The 20,254-nt window shown below is 33.9% G+C and overlaps 1 long non-coding RNA gene across 1 annotated transcript; it reads left to right on the top strand.

The window, feature by feature from the left end:
- Positions 1-4,802: 4,802 nt before the first annotated feature.
- LOC146993761 (uncharacterized) lies at positions 4,803-13,610 on the top strand. Its single transcript, XR_015038282.1, has 2 exons — positions 4,803-7,768; positions 12,982-13,610. It is a non-coding gene; the product is annotated as an uncharacterized LOC146993761 (long non-coding RNA).
- Positions 13,611-20,254: the final 6,644 nt, after the last annotated feature.

Here is a 20,254-nt window from a genome sequence, read left to right as displayed (position 1 = left end):
TCTGTCAGCAGGAGCAAGGAAACATACATTTGAACAATGCAGACTGCAAGTCCTGAGTTAAATAACAAATAAGTGTTCTCTTTCATAATAAGTGTCCTTGCCTTTCAGGTAGTTAACCTAGAAAGGAACTGCTACGAAAACACACAGTGAACTTACAAACTTAGGCAAATCACAGCTGCAGTGATACTTCGCAGACATTCAGAGTGTTTCTTACGGAGTCTGGCAGTAAAATGTACCTGATTTGATTCCTCTGTTGGGGGGGGTATGAAAAATCAATACAGATAGGCACTTCTTGCCTGTTTGCTCAGGAACTGTCCAGGCGAATCATTATTATGGAAATTGTCGACACCTTTACAGTTTTTTCTCGAAACAATTCGCCAAACATAAGTGAACACAATTTTACAGTCTCTAAAATTTTGCACAGAAAGTCCTAAATCGTGGAGGACCTTAAAACCGAAATTTTGGTCAAATTCCTTATTTTCAAATTGTTCGACAAAGTTTGCCTCGATTTTCGGGAGTCGTTTCGATAAAGTCCAAAACTCTAGGCTTTCAGTTGAAGCTGGAATTTTCCCAGCTATGGCTGTGATGGAAAGGACATTTTGTAAAAGTCACCAAATTTGTATGAGTTACATTTTATGCAGGTATTTTGCATCTCCTGGGAACTTGCAGGTACATGATAAGCAGTAAAGACATCCAGAATGGTTAGGACATCCAGTTTGCATATGCCCAAAGTGCTGACACCTGAAACAGCTGCTGGTTGTTTGCTTCCCTGATCTGTATTTTGCTTCTGGTGGAGTCAGAGTTTTCATCCACTGATTAAGCCACATACGACAACCTTAAGTGGAAGTTGTTCTTTTGCACCGAAAGGCACTGACAGCCCGTTCTCTGCTGTGCCAGTCATGGAACATTCAGGAACATTCTCCTAAACATTTACGATTTTGTAGAGTCTCACCTTCTTTGGGAACATATAAAGGTGACACTGCAGAGGAATGGGGGCATCGATATTATTTTTGCCGAAAACAGATTTCTTTCCACGACTTGAGGTCGCAGGCACATTACGGGAAGCAGACAACATTTCTTTTCCACGGGAGGTGGGACGCTGTATCCAATAAATCCATCTGCCCTAGGCAACAAAAAGAGTTCATAGAAATGTTGAAAGCTCTCATGTCGGAATTGATGCAGTCAAGAAAGAATGCATGATGAAGGCAACAGATTTTACTGTGGTTAAGAAGTTCATTTTTGATTTACAAAAGATCTCTTTTGAAAAGAGAAGCTTTAAAATCATATCACACAGTGTTGGCGCTCAATAACTCTCATCCAGTTTTCCAGACGATGTTGAAGTAGCAAATTCAGTCATAATTAGTAAACTGCTGGAGCTGGCAGTCCTGTGAGGTTGATGATTTCTAACATCAGAAAAAAAAAGTCAAAGAGAGACAAGAATTGGTGACTTAATTTTAATGCACCAGTAATATCTCTCATTTCTGGCTGAGCATAAAAGTTTTTTTTTTTTCTCCTTGCGGTCCAAACTTGTGTATTACAGCTCAGCTGATGAGTGTCTAATGCATATATGTGAGGGAATGAGCAGTGTGCCCTATTCAGTGCCCTCCCCCCACCTACTGGAGATGCATAAGCGAAAAAATGTTTTTCACAAATGGTAGCAAATTTATTCAAAAATATGAATAACATTTCAAGTGCATAGAGGATCATTTAAAAGCAAAATGCTTAGATTTTATCATCAAAATATAACATAAGATGAAACTGCAGAATTAAGCAGAATATACTGAGTTAATGTGTAAAACAAATACACAGAAATATAACCTAACATGATGAAAGTTATAACAGATTATGCCAGAATGGGTCAACATAGCCAAGAACTGTGTATAATTTATTCTAAATTACAAATGTTCAATAAAATGAGAAAAATGTATTAAAATACATAAAACAAAATATTTTTGCATGCAAATGTAGTTTGGCTCATCAATATATAAAGAAAAAACAATTAAAAAAATACTCAGTTCTAATAAAATAGAACTTTTATGGAAAGTTAGCATTTCTGATAAAATATTTTTAGTTGTAAGAGATACACAAAAAATAAAGATGGACATAATTATCTCAATAAAAAGTAAATTTGTTTTTTTATATAAATATAATACAAATGCATGTTAAAATTTCATTCAAAAATTGTATTTATGCATCTTCATAATACAATAATTTCGCTAATTATTTCAAACAATAAAATCTGTTAAATTCACAAATTTTTATAAAACAACCGATTTCCTCAAACAGTCATGTTTCAACTAAGTGCAGTCATGTTTTTATATTTTACAGAATTAGTGCATACTGCACATAAAAATAAGAAAATGCACAAATTAAAGCATACAATTTTATTATTTCCACTCCTCATAATAAAATGACATTTTTTTTTTTCAACAAACATTGATATTATTAAATTGATTAAAATTTCCCCAGAAAAGATTTACACATTTCTATATATTGTGCCACGCAAATTTTCTTCCTCTAATAACCTAATAACTGACTTTTCATAAACTACTTTGCATCTATTTAATAATTTTTTAAAAACAAAAATATTTACTTAGAAATTATATGCATAAAGGAAAAGATTTTTACTAAAAAATTATTGTATAGATTTTCAATAGCCTTAACACAATAAACTTTTTCTTTAAAAAATTTTCTATGATGAATTGTATTTAAATATAGTGTCAAGAATTATAACAGTGTGCTTTGACAACTGTTTTAATGCACACACAAATTTAAAATGCCTAAAATGTTGAAATTATATAATTACAGTTTAAGCTTTACACAAAAGACATGCCAACATTTAAAATTTAAATTAATTAAGGATAAAAGGAGTAATTTATAAGTGACTGAATAGTATAAGAGGCTTTCGAATTAAAGTATTAGCTCAATACTCTGAGGTCAGCAAAACCATAGAGAAGGTAGTTTAATAATGTCATGAATAATATGAAATTTTTGTTCCACTTCATGTTTAAAAAAGTGAAATAAAATATTTGAAATAAAAATATATCATCAACCTTCATAAAATTTGTAATAAATTCTCAGATGAATACTTTACTGGAGTAAAACTCAGACAGTCTTGCATATTACAGTCAAAAGTCGTTAATCCGGACTCGTCGGGACTTCAGCGATTCCGGATTATCGATTTTTCCGGATTATAGATCATCAGTTTAAATCTGGTAAAATGGCATGCAGAAATTATAAAATTAAAAATATGAAACCGTAATTTACGAAATAAAGAACAATTATGATCTAAAGGGTATCAAAATTTACAAAAAAAAAAAGCTTAATATTTATTTGTTTACTTTATTAAATATTTCTTTCAGTGTAAGTTGTTTAAGTTGCTTCGTTTTTTATGTGATAATACATTCTCTTTAATTCCATAAACAGACATAATTTCTTGTTCAGTTACAAAGTTCCGCTGTTCAAGTCCTATAATTGCTGTGTCGAGAATACCGACTAATTTGTCAATCGAAATTTTTTCGTTTTCAATAACCTCTGTCACTTTCTTCGCTATTGGAAGCGAATTATAATGACGAGGCATTTGATTTAAATCATATCAAAGCCGGAGTACATCGAGAGGAAATACCACATTTAGTAAGCAATTATGAGCCAAATAAAATAAAAACATCTGCCCTTAAGATAAGGATAGTGTTGACAGATCAACTTCCAATTCATTGCGCTCCGCGGCGTTAAAGATAAACAAAGTTTAGGTAAACAAACGTTAAAGTTTAGATAAAAGAAGGATATGCCTTTATCCAAAGGATATGCCACGTTCCCCCCCCCCACACACACACGCAGAGCAGCGTGAAATTGATAAACAGATTTCTGAATGGTTAGATAAACAAATCCTTTATCCATTTTTTGCAGCAATTCCACTTTTTGTTTAATGGACTCCGAAAGATACTTTCCCTTTGTATATCCTTTACATATTAGTAAATATATATCAGAAATTATGTTTGACATAATCGAAAGTTCAAGCTTACTTTTATAAAATTGCTCCAATTCGAAGATTAAGGAACAACGCAATCTGCAACATTAACTAAAATAGATAATTAGATAATTTTAGCTTAGCTTATCCCGTCCGTTATACATTAAACGCGCATTTGTAAACGTATTTTGGGCACGCGCACACGCAAATTCGCAGCCGTAAAGGTCTTACGCGCATGCGTCAACACGACGCATGCGCAGAAAGTTTGTAGCTTTGAGGTCCGGATTATAGATCATTCCGGATTACGGGTGTCCGAATTAACGACTTTTGACTGTACTATATTATATTAGCTTTTATAATATTAAAAAATTATATAAGAATGCAATTCATGCATAATAAATTACTTAACCCTTTGCGGCATGGTGGGTCAATATATGCCCCACCTAATTAATATTTATTTTCTCAGTTAGCAATTTCCGTTAGAAATTTTCTAATCTTTTAAAAATAATCTATTTTAGTTATTATTTTTCTCAGTAGATGTTACTACTATACCAGGGCTTAAGTTTATAAGCAAAAAATATTCAAAATAGGATCACAAGAGTGATATCCCTGTATCTCGCATTTTTCAATATTTTAAAAATTTTGGTATACAGTTTATGATATGTATGATACTTTTTAATATTCAAAAGTACTTTATTTTCAAAAATCTTAATTGTATTCAATATTTTATAACATTAATTTTGCAGTTGAAATAAGTGGGTTAAAATTTGTCCCACCACACACTTGAGTTTCCGCTCAATAGATGGCAGCACTCACGATTATTTTTTTTCTTTTTTGCATCTACTTTTTTCGTGATTGCGCGCGCTTTTACATCCGTTGTATGCTCTGATGTGCTAAAATGTCTAGGAAAAAATTAACAACTCAGGAAGCTTTGGATCTTTTTGCTGAATTGCCATCTGATTGCGACTCAAATGCTTCAGATGTCAGTTTCTGATTCAGATGAAATTGAAATCCAGGAGAGAATAACTGAGGTTGAAGTTATTGCTGAAGAAGAAAGGGAAGTAGTCATAATTTGTTTCGCTTTTTAAAGACACAGATGCATCTATGCATGTGGCACTGTAAATATGAATCGGAAGTATCTACCCACAAATTTATGTCAAGAGGATATATAGACTTTTCAGTTAGCGATGATTCAATTTATTGCATAAAATGGAAGGATAAAAGATCCGTTTCCATCCTGTCTTGCCTGGAAAAGGCAACTGAAATGAAAGAAATTAATAGAAAGGAACGAGATGGAAAGACAAAAAAAAAAAAAAAAAAGTACTGTGCCCAAACAGCATTATTTCATACAATAAGAATATGGGATATGTCGACTGATTGATCAACTGAAAGGACTATATGAAATAGACCGCAAAAGCAAGAAATGGTGGCACATGATTTTTTTTTTTTTTTTACTTTTTAGATGCGAGTATAGTAAACACATTTATTCAAGTTTGTTCGCGAACCTGATCATGATGTAAAAACAATGAAAGGTTTTCTTCTCTCAGTTACAGAAGGTCTAATGGCACTTGCAGGCAAGAAAGAGCTGAAAAGAAAACTGAAATCCCCAGTTCAAATAAAACTAAAAACCCGTTCGTACAACCAGAAAAGACACTAAAAAATGTAAGTAAAACGCCAAAGAGAACGAGCAGGAGAAGATGTGCATATTGCAGCATATCGAAAGAATAACGACGAACATTTTGCATGTGTGAAACATGTGAAATGCCTCTATGCTTACAAAAGAATGAAATAACATGTTTTTCAAAGTTTCATGAAAGTGACTTTTTTTTCAATTTTAGTCACATATAAATGTTTTTGAATCAAGTGCCAATTTTAATATTTTATTTAGTATCATATGTACGAGTATCAAATTTTAATCTTAAAATAATATTCAAGAAAATATTTTCTTTTGTTCCTAAAATTTAAAAATATTAAATATATACTACATGCAAAATGTGCATATGCAAAATTTTACAAGTCATGCATATATGCAATAAGTACAAAATGCATTTTAGTGTGTTTATTATGAATATTTTAGAATGCACGCTTTATTTTGTTTATTCATTCCACATATAATTTTTTTTCCCTGCTATACACCAATATGCTATAAGACATGTGCTAGTTGCATGGTGGGACAAATGGTATCCCACCTTCCACCGTAAAAAATAAAAGCGCAGAATTTTTTTCAAGCCTTAAAGGCACTTAAGTAAGTCCATCTGACTTATTCTAAGGCATTTTTTTAAAGATTAAAATATATTTTAAATATGCGTGTCGCAAAGGGTTAAACCAGACTTAAAAAATTTGACAGAAAGGTATTTTTTTATAAATTTTGTCAGTGTTTTAAAAGAAAGGCAAAGATTTCCTACACAGAATTAAAAGCGTTCTGTTGCAAAGAAATCAGAACTTAGTATTAGTTCTGGTGAATTGGGGGGGGGAGTTTAAACATAATTTTGTCTGTATTTTGAATGACAATAATTTTGTCTCGGTCTTTTAGATGGTTTAGTGAAGCATGTGAATCTGAAATTTATGAAAAACTGGTTACACAATTATAATATTTTATTACAAAAAATAATAGTAGGACTGGAAGGGAATTAACTTTTTTCCTTTCCTAGGTATGTAGTGTGAATATGATCTGATTTGCATAATATATTTAGCCACTGAGTGAATAAATTCCTACTAGTGCCAGACCTGGTCAAAAGACATGTTGCCATTCATACATTACTGCATTCATTGCACTGTTTTTTAAATGATTTGTTTATTTTCTTTACAACAACTATGTAATTCTGCAAAACTCAGGAATCATGCAAACATGTGCCACAGAAAGTGGCCTAAAATGCTTGGTATAAGGATGAAGTAACTTCTTTTAGATATGTTGTGGTTTATCTTATTTGGAAAAGTCTAAAAAAATATCATACCAATTTAACCCCAGAACAGCCGAGAGATGGCAGCACATGATTACAGACCACAAAATTCTATCCCAAGATTCTCAAGGAGAGAGTCAGTCGTCGAACGCGCGCGATGGTGCACGTGTGTAGTTTGGAGGTGAAGATGAAATAAAAATTGTTAAGTTTGAAATGTTGAATCTAATTTGATCTTCCTAAATAATTATCATAGATTCTTAACAATGGTGACCCGGCCTTGCAGCAACCAAGCGTTATTGTTTTAAACTAATATTTGCACGGAAAAAAAAAAAAAAAATTCTCTTTTTTTTTTACATATTACTTGGGACTTAGCCACGTGACTGGAAATGACTGAAGGAACAGCAATAATCGGAGCAGTAAAGATACCTGTGTACAACTTCGCCGATCCTTCACTATGGTTCACTATGTGCGAAGCAACATTTGAATTGGGAACACCGAAAGCGATATCGGAGTCTCGCACGAAGTATAATTACATTGTTTCGCACCTGCCCGCCGAAGCCGCATCAATTGTGAGAGATGTAATCAAAGCCCCCAACTCCACGGATCCTTACAATCACATTAAAACTGAGCTAATCAAGCGGTGCGGAGAATCGACGCATCAAGAAATGAAAAAACTCCTCGGCGGCGAACAGTTGGGAGATCGCCGGCCAAGTGAACTCTTACGCATAATGCGACGACGCGCTGAGTCATACAGCATTTCCGATGAACTAATGCTAACTGTTTTTACAGCATATCCCGAGTTTCGTACAGGTCGATACTCGCAGCGAACACGCCTTTAACCTTGGATAAAGCTGCGGAAGTTGCGGATCGTGTCATCGATGTATCACCATCTCCTGTAGCGGTAAGTGCCACAAATATTTGTTCTGCTAATATTTCAGATTCCATTGAAGAACGTTTACTCGCAGAGATAAAAAAATTGCACGTAAGAATCGATAATATCTCGCGTGATCGTCGCCGCACTCGTAGTCAGAATAAATATCGCGGCTAAAGAGAACGCAGCCCCTCTCAAAATAAAAACAAGTTTGATACCTGTTGGTACCACCTTAAATTTGGTGAGAGAGCTATAAAGTGTACCCCGCCCTGTAAATTTTCAAAAAACGGCCCAGGCGAGGCATAGCGGCGACTACAGCCTTGCCCTCCAATTCTCGTCGCCTTTTTGTTAGAGATGCGCGCACAAATGTCAACTTCCTCATCGACACGGGTTCTGACGTATCTATAATTCCAGCAACAGCATTGCAAAGGCGAAATCGCATCCAAATGACCCTTTCAGCAGCAAACACTACACCAATTTCCGTCTACACTAGCCAAAATCTCTCCTTAGACTTAGGTTTAAGACGCATATTCAGATGGACCTTTCTTGTCGGCAGTGTTTCAACCCCTATTATTGGTGCAGATTTTTTGTATAATTTCAACTTGATGCCTAACCTCCACACAAAAAGATTAATCGACGGTAACACTAATCTTGGCTCTAAATGCAGTTTACGAGTTAGTGCAATACATTCAATAAAGACAGTATCTGGCGACAGTATATACCATAAATTATTAAAATTTCCAGAAATCACAAAACCACCCCGTGCTGACCAAGAAATTAAGCACACAGTAGTGCATCACATCCAAACCACAGGACCTCCCGTCACTGCTAAAGCACGACGTCTTGCCCCAGACCGCCTACGAATCGCCAAAGAAGAATTCCAAAATATGATAGAATTAGGCCACATTCGTCCTTCAAAAAGTAACTACGCATCACCTTTGCATATGGTCCCTAAAAAGGACAGCACGGAATGGCGTCCTGTAGGAGATTACAGAGCCCTCAATGCACAAACAATAAAAGATAATTATAACATTCCTAATATCTTAGATTTTACTTCTGAACTACATGGCTGCAAAATTTTCTCGTACCTTGATTTAATTAAAGCCTATCATCAAATCCCTATACATCCTGATGATATCCACAAAAGTGCTATAATCACCCCCTTCGGCTTATTTGAAAGCTGTCGCATGCAATTTGGCCTATGTAACGCTGCAGCCACATTCCAAAGATTCATCGATGAAGTTACTCGAGATTTAAAATTTGTTTATGCATTCGTAGACGATATATTAGTAGCATCTAAATCTGAGGAAGAGCATATCTCGCATCTAAGAATACTTTTTGAAAGATTGCAAAATTATGGCCTTAGCCTTAAACCTTCTAAGTGTGTTTTTGGTGTTTCCTCAATAAATTTCTTAGGTGTCAAAGTATCTGAAGAAGGAACAGAACCCCTGAAAGATAGAGTAGACTGTATTTTGAATTTTCCTAAACCTACTACCATAATTCAATTAAGACGCTTCTTAGGTCTATTCAATTTCTATAGACGTTTCGTTCCTAGAGCAGCACACATATTAGCACCCTTAAATAAATTTTCAGAAGGTATCAAAAATAATAAAAAGAGCAGAAAACCTAAACAAAACGATCCCAAAGAAACACTTCAATGGTCTGAGGCTAGCGAACAGGCATTTACAGATGCCAAAAATTCACTAGCTACCGCAACTCTTCTTCGTCACCCAATTCCAGGAGCCAAACTTAGTGTTTGGGTTGATGCCAGTGACCTGGCAGTTGATGGTTCCTTGATGCAACTCAACACAACCAACTGGGAACCGATTGCATTCTTCTCTGTTAAGCTCACCAACAGTCAACAAAAATTCTCCACCTATGATCGAGAACTATTGGCCATTTACACTGCGGTGAAGAGATTCCGGCACATGCTCGAAGGTCGGAACTTTATCATTTTCACTGATCAAAAGCCTCTTATCTACGCCTTTAAGCAAAATTCAGAGAAGTGCAGTCCGCGCCAATGGCGTCGACTTGATTTCATTTCTCAGTTTAGCACTGACATTCGTCATACCAGTGGTGTTAATAATAGCGTTGCAGATGCATTATCCAGAATTGAGATAAACAACATCTCAAATTCCTCATTTCTTGATTTTGAAGCCTTTAGTCACGCTCAGAAAGCTGATGATTTACAAAATCTGCAAAACAGCAATCATTCACTAGAAATAAAGTCCATGCCCAGCCCAGTGTCAGCAACAGAACTCATCTGTGATGTATCAACCGGAATTCCAAGACCTATTGTGCCAGCATCTTTTCGTAAAATAGTGTTTGACCATTTTCAGAACCTCTCGCATCCAGGAACAACAGGATCTTGCAAATTAATTTCTGCTCGCTATGTTTGGCCCAATATGAAAAAGAATATTAAAGACTGGGTAAAAAGTTGTGATGCATGCCAGCGATCCAAAGTTCACAAACACACAAAAACACCTCTGGGTACATTTGCTACACCAGACGCACGATTTTCTCATCTGCATGTGGATTTAATCGGACCCTTGCCTCCTTCAGAGGGCAAAATGTACTGCCTCACCATCATCGACAGGTTCACCAGATGGCCTGAAGTGATACCCATCGCTGATATGACAGCAGCAACAGCATGCAGAGCCTTGTTCGAAGGATGGATATCCCGCTTTGGATGCCCATCTACCATCACCACAGATCAGGGTCGCCAGTTTGAGTCACCTCTGTTCAGTGAGCTCACACAAATTATGGGAACAAGAAGAATTCGTACTACAGCCTTTCATCCCCAAGCAAATGGCTTAGTAGAACGTTTTCACAGAGTCTTGAAAAATTCTTTAAAAGCCCATGAAAACCCAAGATGGACTGAATCATTACCAACAGTTCTCCTTGGCATTCGAGCTGCTGTTAAAACAGACATACAAGCATCAAGTGCTGATCTTGTGTATGGAACTTCACTAAGACTTCCAGCAGATTTATTTTCCCAAAGTGCCCAAAATACAACTCCATCTTATGAGTATGTGCAGAAACTCCAGGCACAAATGCAGCAGTTAAAGCCATTTCCCAACCAAAATCACCAAACAAGAATCTTTGTGCACCCAGAATTGCAAAAGTGTACACATGTTTTCCTTCGTGTGGACAAAATAACACCACCGCTCACTCAACCATATACAGGTCCCCACAAAGTCATAAGTCGAAGCGACAAAGTTATAAAAATATCCATAAATGTTAGGCAAAGCAATGTTTCCCTAGACAGAGTGAAACCTGCATTCATGTATAATGATGAAATACAACAAATTCCTCACGAGCATGAACCTAAAGTCCCAGGAAATACTACTGGAAACTCTGTCAACAATTCCAAAACCACAAAATCTGGATGAATTGTGAAATTTAGCAAGAGACTCATCACAGAAATTGGTTAACTTGATCATAATTACTCTTGAGTTACTCGATTTTCAATGTTCATCATATCACAATTATTCTCTACAAATTTCAGAACTGAAAAACCTTTATTTTCATTTATTCATGTCAATTAGATTTAACCTGTATTACTTTATTTTGTTTTCTACTTTTATTTAATTTCATGTATGTAAGTGATTTCAGCAACTGACACAACCCAGCATCCCAATTCCCTTTTGTTTATGCTATGTATGTGTAAATACTGTCGTTCTTTCACTTCGCTTGTTCACTGGGGGGATACTCTTGTTGTGGTTTATCTTATTTGAAAAAGTCTAAAAAAATATCATACCAATTTAACCCCAGAACAGCTGAGAGATGGCAGCATATAATTACAGACCACAAAATTCTATCCCAAGATTCTCAAGGAGAGAGTCAGTCGTCGAGCGCGCGATGGTGCACGTGTGTAGTTTGGAGGTGAAGATGAAATAAAAATTGTTAGGTTTGAAATGTTGAATCTAATTTGATCTTCCTAAATAATTATCATAGATTCTTAACAGATATTTCACTTGTCACACAGAAAAAGAAAACTCAAAATAATTTTCAATTTTTTTCTTAAAATTATCCATTTGCCTTATAAAATAAATATTTAATTAAACTAAATTTTAAAATTTACATTTCCATGTGCATATTATGAAGATTATTATTATTTTATATATACATACTGTATATATAAAATATGTAGACCCAGATTTAGACTAAGCCTCATATACATTTACTTCTCCCCCCCCCCCCATTTCTTCTTTCTTGGTCTTGGTTCAATCCACAGTAAAACTGGCATAAATTTTTTTTTATGCCAGTTTTACTGCATCCTTTCCTTTAAAAGTACATCCTTTCCTCGAGTTTCTAACGACGTTTTGTTCCTAATGACCATTTCCTTGTTGCCCTAAAAATATGCTTATTTTGCTAAATGGTTTATCCAGTTCTAACTGTTTGCATGTATCATATAATAACAGAGCTGTGACAGACACATATACTAGTGTTAAAATATTTTGTTCTTGATGTGAAATGCCATTCATGTTACAATACTGAGGATAATAATAAAATTTACATGTCTTTTTTTTATTATATGCTTGCCTACCTACTGAATTTAATTTTATATTATCATTTTTATTTTTCAAAATTGTATTTTAGAACGCCCCTCTCATTCTTTAACTTCATTTTTCTTTACTTTGAAATTCTTCATTTGAGACATATACAATTTCCTCCAATTTTAGTACAAAATCGAGGGGAAAAAAAAAGTACCTGGAAAATCTCAGTAACGATGGTGAGGTCCAAATTAAGTTAGAAATTAAGCAATTCATTTCACAGCTGCATTTTCAGCAGTGAAATTTCTTTTAAGGGTCAAAAATGTTACAACTATTAGGTGTTTTGTTAGAAAAATTCTGTGCTTTAATAAATAAATGCATTATTTTCTTGACGAAAAGGAATTTCTAATAATGCTTTGTATCCATATTGTTAATTACTGGACATGCATTTGTTTTTTTTATTTAATTCAGTTGGGGAAATATTCAACCACATTTTTCTGTATATCTTGCATAGAGATTGCTCATATTTAGGGTTTTCATAGATGCTAACTCTACTGGTTTTCAATCACGTTACAAAAATCTCCAGTTTTTGAGATTTCATTGTTGACAGCTGTGGATTTTCTTCAGATGAAAAATAGACATTTTTATGACTTTATTGTTTATCAATTATTTTTGTATGCTTTTGTAATTTTTTTATTATTAAAATATTTTCCCTTTTACAAAGTTCTAAACTTTTTCTTTTTTCAGATTCACCTCACCGATGATATCGGAACAACATTATTGATGTTTGTTGTATTCAGATCTGCTTTCGACGAAATAAATTCAGGTAGTGAAAAATATTCATATGCAGATTTATTTACGCTCTTCATAGAACGGGGATGTGACGTTAATGCCACTAGGTTGGGTAGTACTGTTCTTCACTTGGCAGTTATCGAAAAACAAGAAATTTTAGTGCGAAAATTGCTCATTTCTGGAGCTGAAATCGACAGGCGTGATGAGTATGGTTTTACCCCATTGTTCTATGCATGTAGAAGAGGTAGCCAGAGATTTGTGGATTTACTTATAATTGCTGGTGCTAAATTATGCACACAGAATTGGAGAAATAATTTGATAATCTCTGGAAATGAAGAAAGCATTAAGATGCTTATATATATAAATGATAAATCCAAGCAGTGTCATACGCTGGAAAACTTGTGTTACATTAGTATCAGGAAAAGACTTCAGAATGTAGAAAGAGATGCCTTTCAACTGGGTTTACCTCCATTATTAATAAGACGCTTACAACTCAAAGACTGTTCTAATTATGTAGGATGATTATTCTAATTATGTATGATGTACTGAGTTGTAAAGTTTAATAAAGGGTAAAATATTGCTAAGTATGCATTTTCCTTTTTTGAGGGGGCTGAAATAACACTTCTTTTATTATTTTACATTCTTACAATATTTGCTGTCATAATTTATAAAAGTTGCGCTATATCTATAGTATAAACAAGCAAGAAGAAAGGTGTGCATATATCATATGTTAACAACAAAACAATGCACAAATGGAAAAGTTTGTAACCCAATAAAAGCACTTTTGTTATAAATAACACCAAGCAAGAAATAACATTTGCATGGAAGGAAAGCTTTTTTAGAATTATATTTAAATTATCTGCGACAATAAAAGCATGATCAAGTTTTCTTGCCAATTAACAGAACCAGTCCAGTCCTCCTGTATACAGATTTGGGAGATATTTTAAAATTTTATTGCCTTTTAGTCCACTTTCACATTACTTTGATTACCATTAAAAATTAACATGAGTCCGGCCTCTGAAAATTTACATCTTATTCAAAAATTACAAATCTTTGGATAAGATTACAATCACAGATACAAATCTTGTTCAAAGAGTTGAAGTTATATATTTAATTATTTATATGACTTATCGTTATTATCGTTGCTAGAATATTTTATTTTGATAATTATATTTTACTTTTATTGGAGCTGGAATAATGATTGCAGTTTGTGTTTTCCAGCAGTTAATTAATTAAACTAAAAAAGTATTGCTTCTTATCATCTTTCGTTTTTTAATATAACCGTTACATGAAATTAATTCAGTTTCAGAATCCTTACTTCTTCAGAAATATTTGCAAGAAATTTCTGAAACAAAGTATACAAATGATTTCAAATGCTAAAAACTGAAAAATTCGAATAACTAGATAAATAATTATAAAATAATACAGCAAACAATTTTTAATGCCTAATCTTTTATACCTAATTCATTTTTAAAGCATCAACAGTCCAAGTCTTCTCAATTTTACTCACAAGATAAATATGTATTACTATTATTTTGGCGTGTGTTTTGGGGTTTGGCTGTATTATGAAACGCTAATACCACACAACGTAAATTGTTGGTACATCACATGATATTCTTCCGAGATGTGAAGAACACAAGTCCGGCCCACTCAGTCTCTTTCGTGCAAGGTCCAAAGAAGCCACTATTGAGATTGATGGAAGAAATTTTTTTTTTGTTAAAGTATATTTTGCCAAACAGATCTCTTCTAAATATCTGATATCACGTAATAGAAAATAAGGTAGAAAAGAAATCTCATAGTTTTCTGAATAGAAGCTCAACGTTAAGATAGGATAATCATTCTTTTTATAAATAACAGAGGTCGCTTTCAACACAAGTGCCTCAACAAATCACTTTGCTGTTAGTTTTCTATCGCTGATATCTGTCACCGTTTTTCCTTTATACAGAACAACATGTCTCAGGTATTATAATTATGATACTAAAAAGATTTTTTAGAAAGTTTAAGCATTCATCCAATAACCATGTAAATCACAGCTCAAAATAGCTCTTTAAGCTAAATCATTTAATAACAGGTAGCACATTGAAATTCGGACTGTCTCGTTTAACTAACCAAAACCCTCAAGTAACTCGAAACTCTCCTTCCCTCCGAAAAAGCCAACAGTAGAAACATTTCTAAGAAAACGACTCATGTTCCATATACAGAAATTTTGCCTGGGACCTAATAATAATTTAGAGTTGCTCTCTGAGTGTCATGTTTGTTTATACTCTTTTAAATTTTGTTCCACATAAATGTTTCCTCAGAATTGTTACAACATTAAGCATTTCCCCCCCTAACTCTTATTCAGGTTCACTTGGCTCTAGAACTCAACAGCAGAAACTCAGTATAATCACGTATGTGTCAAAGTACTAATTACATCTCACTTGATATGAGCTGGTAAAGCGCGTGGAATGAAACGATATTTAAGATAGTAGGTGCTTGGAAATTTATATCGTTGGTCCTTTGGTATTTAATTAGGAAAATTCTCAAAGATCCATTGTGGAAGTATTTCAGATTACTGAGAATTACCTGCTATGTGCAGTATCCTTATATCTGCATCAAGGTATAAAACAGGCCCTTTAATTTCTCTTTCAAAGTTTCCATGTAAACGTGGATTGCAGATAAAATTCAACTAGTTTCAAAAGAATAAAACTTGCAAATTTATTTTGAGATTAGCGGAAGTACAAGTTGGATTGAGAGCAATGCCTCTAACAGCACAGATCTGTAATACCGCTATAATCCTTCTCTAAAAACGATAAAAAAAAGTACAATTCACATTCATACATTTTTCAGTCTGATGCGATATGGAACCCACATAAAAATTTTCGATAGAAAAATAAGCTAATTCTGTTTCATTATATCAGCAACAATGGCACGCAGTTTTGAATGATTTTTGTTTTTCTTATCAAATAGTCCTAAAAGCTTAATTTCCATTCAATATTTCACCTATAATTAATTTTAGTTGATTAAATGTGGCAAAATCTTGACCTTTATTCATCAGAAATTAATAACATGAACAAACAAACATACATTCTTCTTTATATGTATAGATTTTGTAAAACTTACAAATTTTTATTAAAAAACTCCATGATTTGAAAGCGAGCGGTAGCAACACTTCGAAATAAAGCATTTTTATCTCCAAAGCTCGAGACTGTTGCCACTCGGAAAAATGTGTGCGAAAATCAGCGCTTTCAGAGTTTCTAATTAGTATGTCAGCTGATTAAATTCGAAAGAAGATGGGACCAGTCGAAATGACTTACCACGGATTTTTGGAATCGGGAATAATGTATTTAATGTTTGGCAATTCTATTTTTATTTCATTGTCAAACTTAGAAATTTTTTATTAATAATCTCTAGGATTTGATTGCGAGAGGGTTGCCACTCGGAAATATTAGGGCGAAAATTATCATTTTCCCAAGTTTTTAATTAATATCTCTGATTTTAGCTACTTCATTTTGGAAAAAAGTGGTGGTCGACCTTTGCAAGACCCAGAAAACAATTGTAGAAAGTTTGGTGAGAAACGCACAAATTTTCTTCTTTATATATATAGATGGTGTGAAAACAGAGTTGTTGTGTTATCCAGCTACATTGACCTATGAGCAGCCGTGCAATAATGATGCTGAACACTGGTACTTCGACCTGAGCTCGATTCTAGACAGACGGGCTGATTGCATCGGCGTTTTCATGATTTGTCTACTGTTTAAGGAATATACTAGCTAGTTTCCCTTAAAACTCCTTCCAAGAAGACATTTCCCCTTAGGCAGACAACCCATGCATGCTTTGTCGTAATCAAATAATATACATATTATGTTACACAAATCATTTTGCCAGTGGGTATATTTTTGTCTTAAAGATATAAATTGAACGAATAGAAAACCTCATTACTTGCAACCGTAATGTATAATCAATACATTGTAAATAAAGGTTTCTCTTCGACAGACTTTCTTCAACTACATATAATTAAGTAAATATTTATTTGCTTGTATAATACACTGCTGACAAAAAATTGACAAGAAATGCAATTTTGAACGTTAAATAAGTACTTGAATTTCATTGCCATTGCAGAAAGGAATACTGAAGTATCATACAATATTATCAACGCAACTGGATATTCTTCACAACTACACATCAACAGCATTCAGGGCAGAGATACTTTCTTGATTTGAAAAGATGTGTCAAATAATGTTGCATCTTGAAATTTTCCAAAACAGATAAATACGTCATCTTGAAAGACCCAAATAGAATAAAAGTATTATTTTAAAGCTGAGAAATGTAAACTTAAAGTACATGGGCATTTGGCGTTAAAAACTATAAACGGCGAATCACTTTTCAAATTGTTCCCACCCAATATTATCGCCCTATATTATATTTAAAGAAATTAAATAGTGAAGAATCTGCATAAATGTATGTATATTCCTCGCACTGTAAAATAGCGTAACCTAAAGCCATTGAAATTTGGAATAACGTAATCTTCCATAGAATATGGGCATGTGGAAGCCCTAGTTTGAATTTGAAATTTGTTTTATTATCAATTTCTTGTTCAGAAACACTTCAACGTGTTATTGACCAAAACACTAAACGATTTGAAGCAAGTAGTGGCAACACTGTGCGAAAGAAAAACATTTTTATCTCCAGGGCATGAGACTCTGTATCGGAATTTCTAAAGATATACTCATTTAAAAATTATTTTGTGATATTGCTGTTGAACTGAGTTTCATGGTTTGAATACAAAGAACATGATATTTAAAAAATAAGGAAAACGTTAAAAAAGTAATTTAACGCAATTAAATTTTTAATTAATTTAAAATCTGAAACCTTTGAATTTTTTTTCTTACTGCTTTTAACCTTTTTTCCACTTTTCACTTCACCATATTTCTTCATTCGCCTCATATACTGGTGATTATTTTATTGTCGGCACACATATGCAGTTTCCAGTGACATAATAATTGTTACTAATGCTGAATACTGTAATTTTTTTATTTCATTTTACGTAATATTGACTTTCATAGACTAATATGGTCTTTCGTTGTGTTTTGCATTGGAACGCATATATATTATACGAATCACAGCCAACTTATAAGGAGATTTTGAAGTATAGAAGATATTCCTCGTTGAAATCGTCTCTGTTAAAGACAAGTCTGAAAATGCGAATGTCGTCCGTTTTCAGACATACAAAGATAAATTTTGAAACATTTTAGAAAATTATCGAACAGTTTTGAATCGAGCATGAATAGTTATTCCTATAAGTTATTGTACAAAACTAAGCGGAGAGATTCCAGATGAACGTTGAAATAACCAAAGAAATAGTAGAGCAGGTATTAGTGCAATCGCGATGCGCATGTGAAGGGTCACAGAAATATGGCTCCACACTTAACCATTGCGGTCGCAGTTCAAAGCTGGCTTTCAGCATAATAAACCTCATACAAATGGCAACCACTTCAATCGAAATGAACATTAATTCATTATTTTCTCAAACTTCGAAAGTAACTCAAATTTTATGGGGTCTAATCATTGCCGCTGAATTTATTATAATGTTTTATGTATAAAATGTCAAACAAGTCAGCAAATTAACTCGATGTTGTTGCCATTACTTTAATGTAGGGTTCTTCAACCCGTAGCCCGCTGAAGGTGTTTTAGTGGCCCCACATTTGAATTTGAAGAAACATTGAAGAATTTTTGATTTCAAGAAAACTTGCCTTGTCAGCTTTTTCTCGTAAAAAAAAATCCCTCCTATTCTTGATATTTAAAACATTTTATTGACATGCCTCATATTATTTGAGGTAAAATTTTCTGAAAATGACGAATTTTAGGCAGTTTGCCTTATTTGCAACGGCAGTGTATCTGTGATGAAGGAATACAACATTAAGAGATATGATACTAAGCACAGTGAGACACATTCTGCACTGGAAGGTCATTTTCGAAGTGATAAGGTGAGTGAATTAAAATCAAAACTAAATTTTCAGCAGTCTTTCTTCACCACAGCGAATAAAGAATATGAAAATAGTGTTCGTGTTAGTTACGTAATAGCAGAAAAATTGCTAAGGGTGGAAAACCATTTTCTTATGGAGAATTTCAAAAGAATGTCTTCAGAGTGCAGTTGATGTACTTTGGCTTTCGAGTCATATCGAATATTAGCTTGTCTGGTGTGACAGTAGCCAAGCGCATATAGGATCTCGCAAGAGATATATTCAGAAAATTAAAATGTAAATGCAAAAAATTTGAGTCTTATTCTGTAGCGATAGATGAATCGACAGATGCAACAATTTAGATATTGCACAAGTAACCATTTTTATTCGTTGCGTTGATAGAGACTTCACAATAGTAGAGGAATAAGCCAGAGTTGTTGCACTTAAAAGTACAATACGAGGAATGGATTTATATTCCAGTCTGACACAAACTTTGGATAAATGTAATGTTGACTTCGGTAATATATCTGCTATAACCACGGATGGTGCTACATCTATGACTGGAGACAAAATGAAATTAAGAACATTACTCATATCTCATATGAAGGCTAGTGGAAATAATACTATGATGATTTTCCACTGCATCATTCTTCAAGAAAATTTGTGCAAGAAGTTATTCTCAAACTTTGAACAATGTGATGAGTGTTGTTGTAAAAGTGGTTAATTTCATTCGGTCTAGAGGACTTAATCACAGGTAATTTGAACAGTTCTTGATTGATTTGGAAGCTGAATATGGTGATGTTGTGTATTATGTGGAAGTACCTTGGTTGAGGCCACTCTTGTTTGATCTTGTCCACTCTTGAAGAAAGATGCTTCAGCGTCTGTTTTGTTTGAAGAGCGAAATTCAACAATTCATGGAATCTAAAGGAAACTCTATTCACGAGTTCAGTGATGAGATATGGTTGAGAGACTTTGCATTTCTTGCAGACATTGCAGGTCATCTCAATGATATGAACTACCGCTTACAGGGAAAAGATCTACCTATATTAATTTAGAAGTCAAACAACGAAAATCAGCGTTATATTTTCAAATATCGCAGGACTAGTTTCGATGGTTTTACCGAACCATCATATTCAGCTGCAAAAGAGCAAATGAACGATATAAGATATAATGAAAACATAAGACAAGAAAAGCCAGGACAAGAAACAAGCTACTGGCGCCATCTGTTGAAGAAACCAGAACTAAAACATAATTTCTTTAAAGGCTGAAGGCATGTGGATTGGAAT

The sequence above is a fragment of the Stegodyphus dumicola genome, chromosome 12 (genome assembly GCF_044657685.1).
Source record: "Stegodyphus dumicola isolate Sdum_Otavi_A_Nest chromosome 12, ASM4465768v1".
NCBI lineage: Eukaryota > Metazoa > Arthropoda > Arachnida > Araneae > Eresidae > Stegodyphus > Stegodyphus dumicola.
This window is presented reverse-complemented; position numbering and strand designations above follow the sequence as displayed.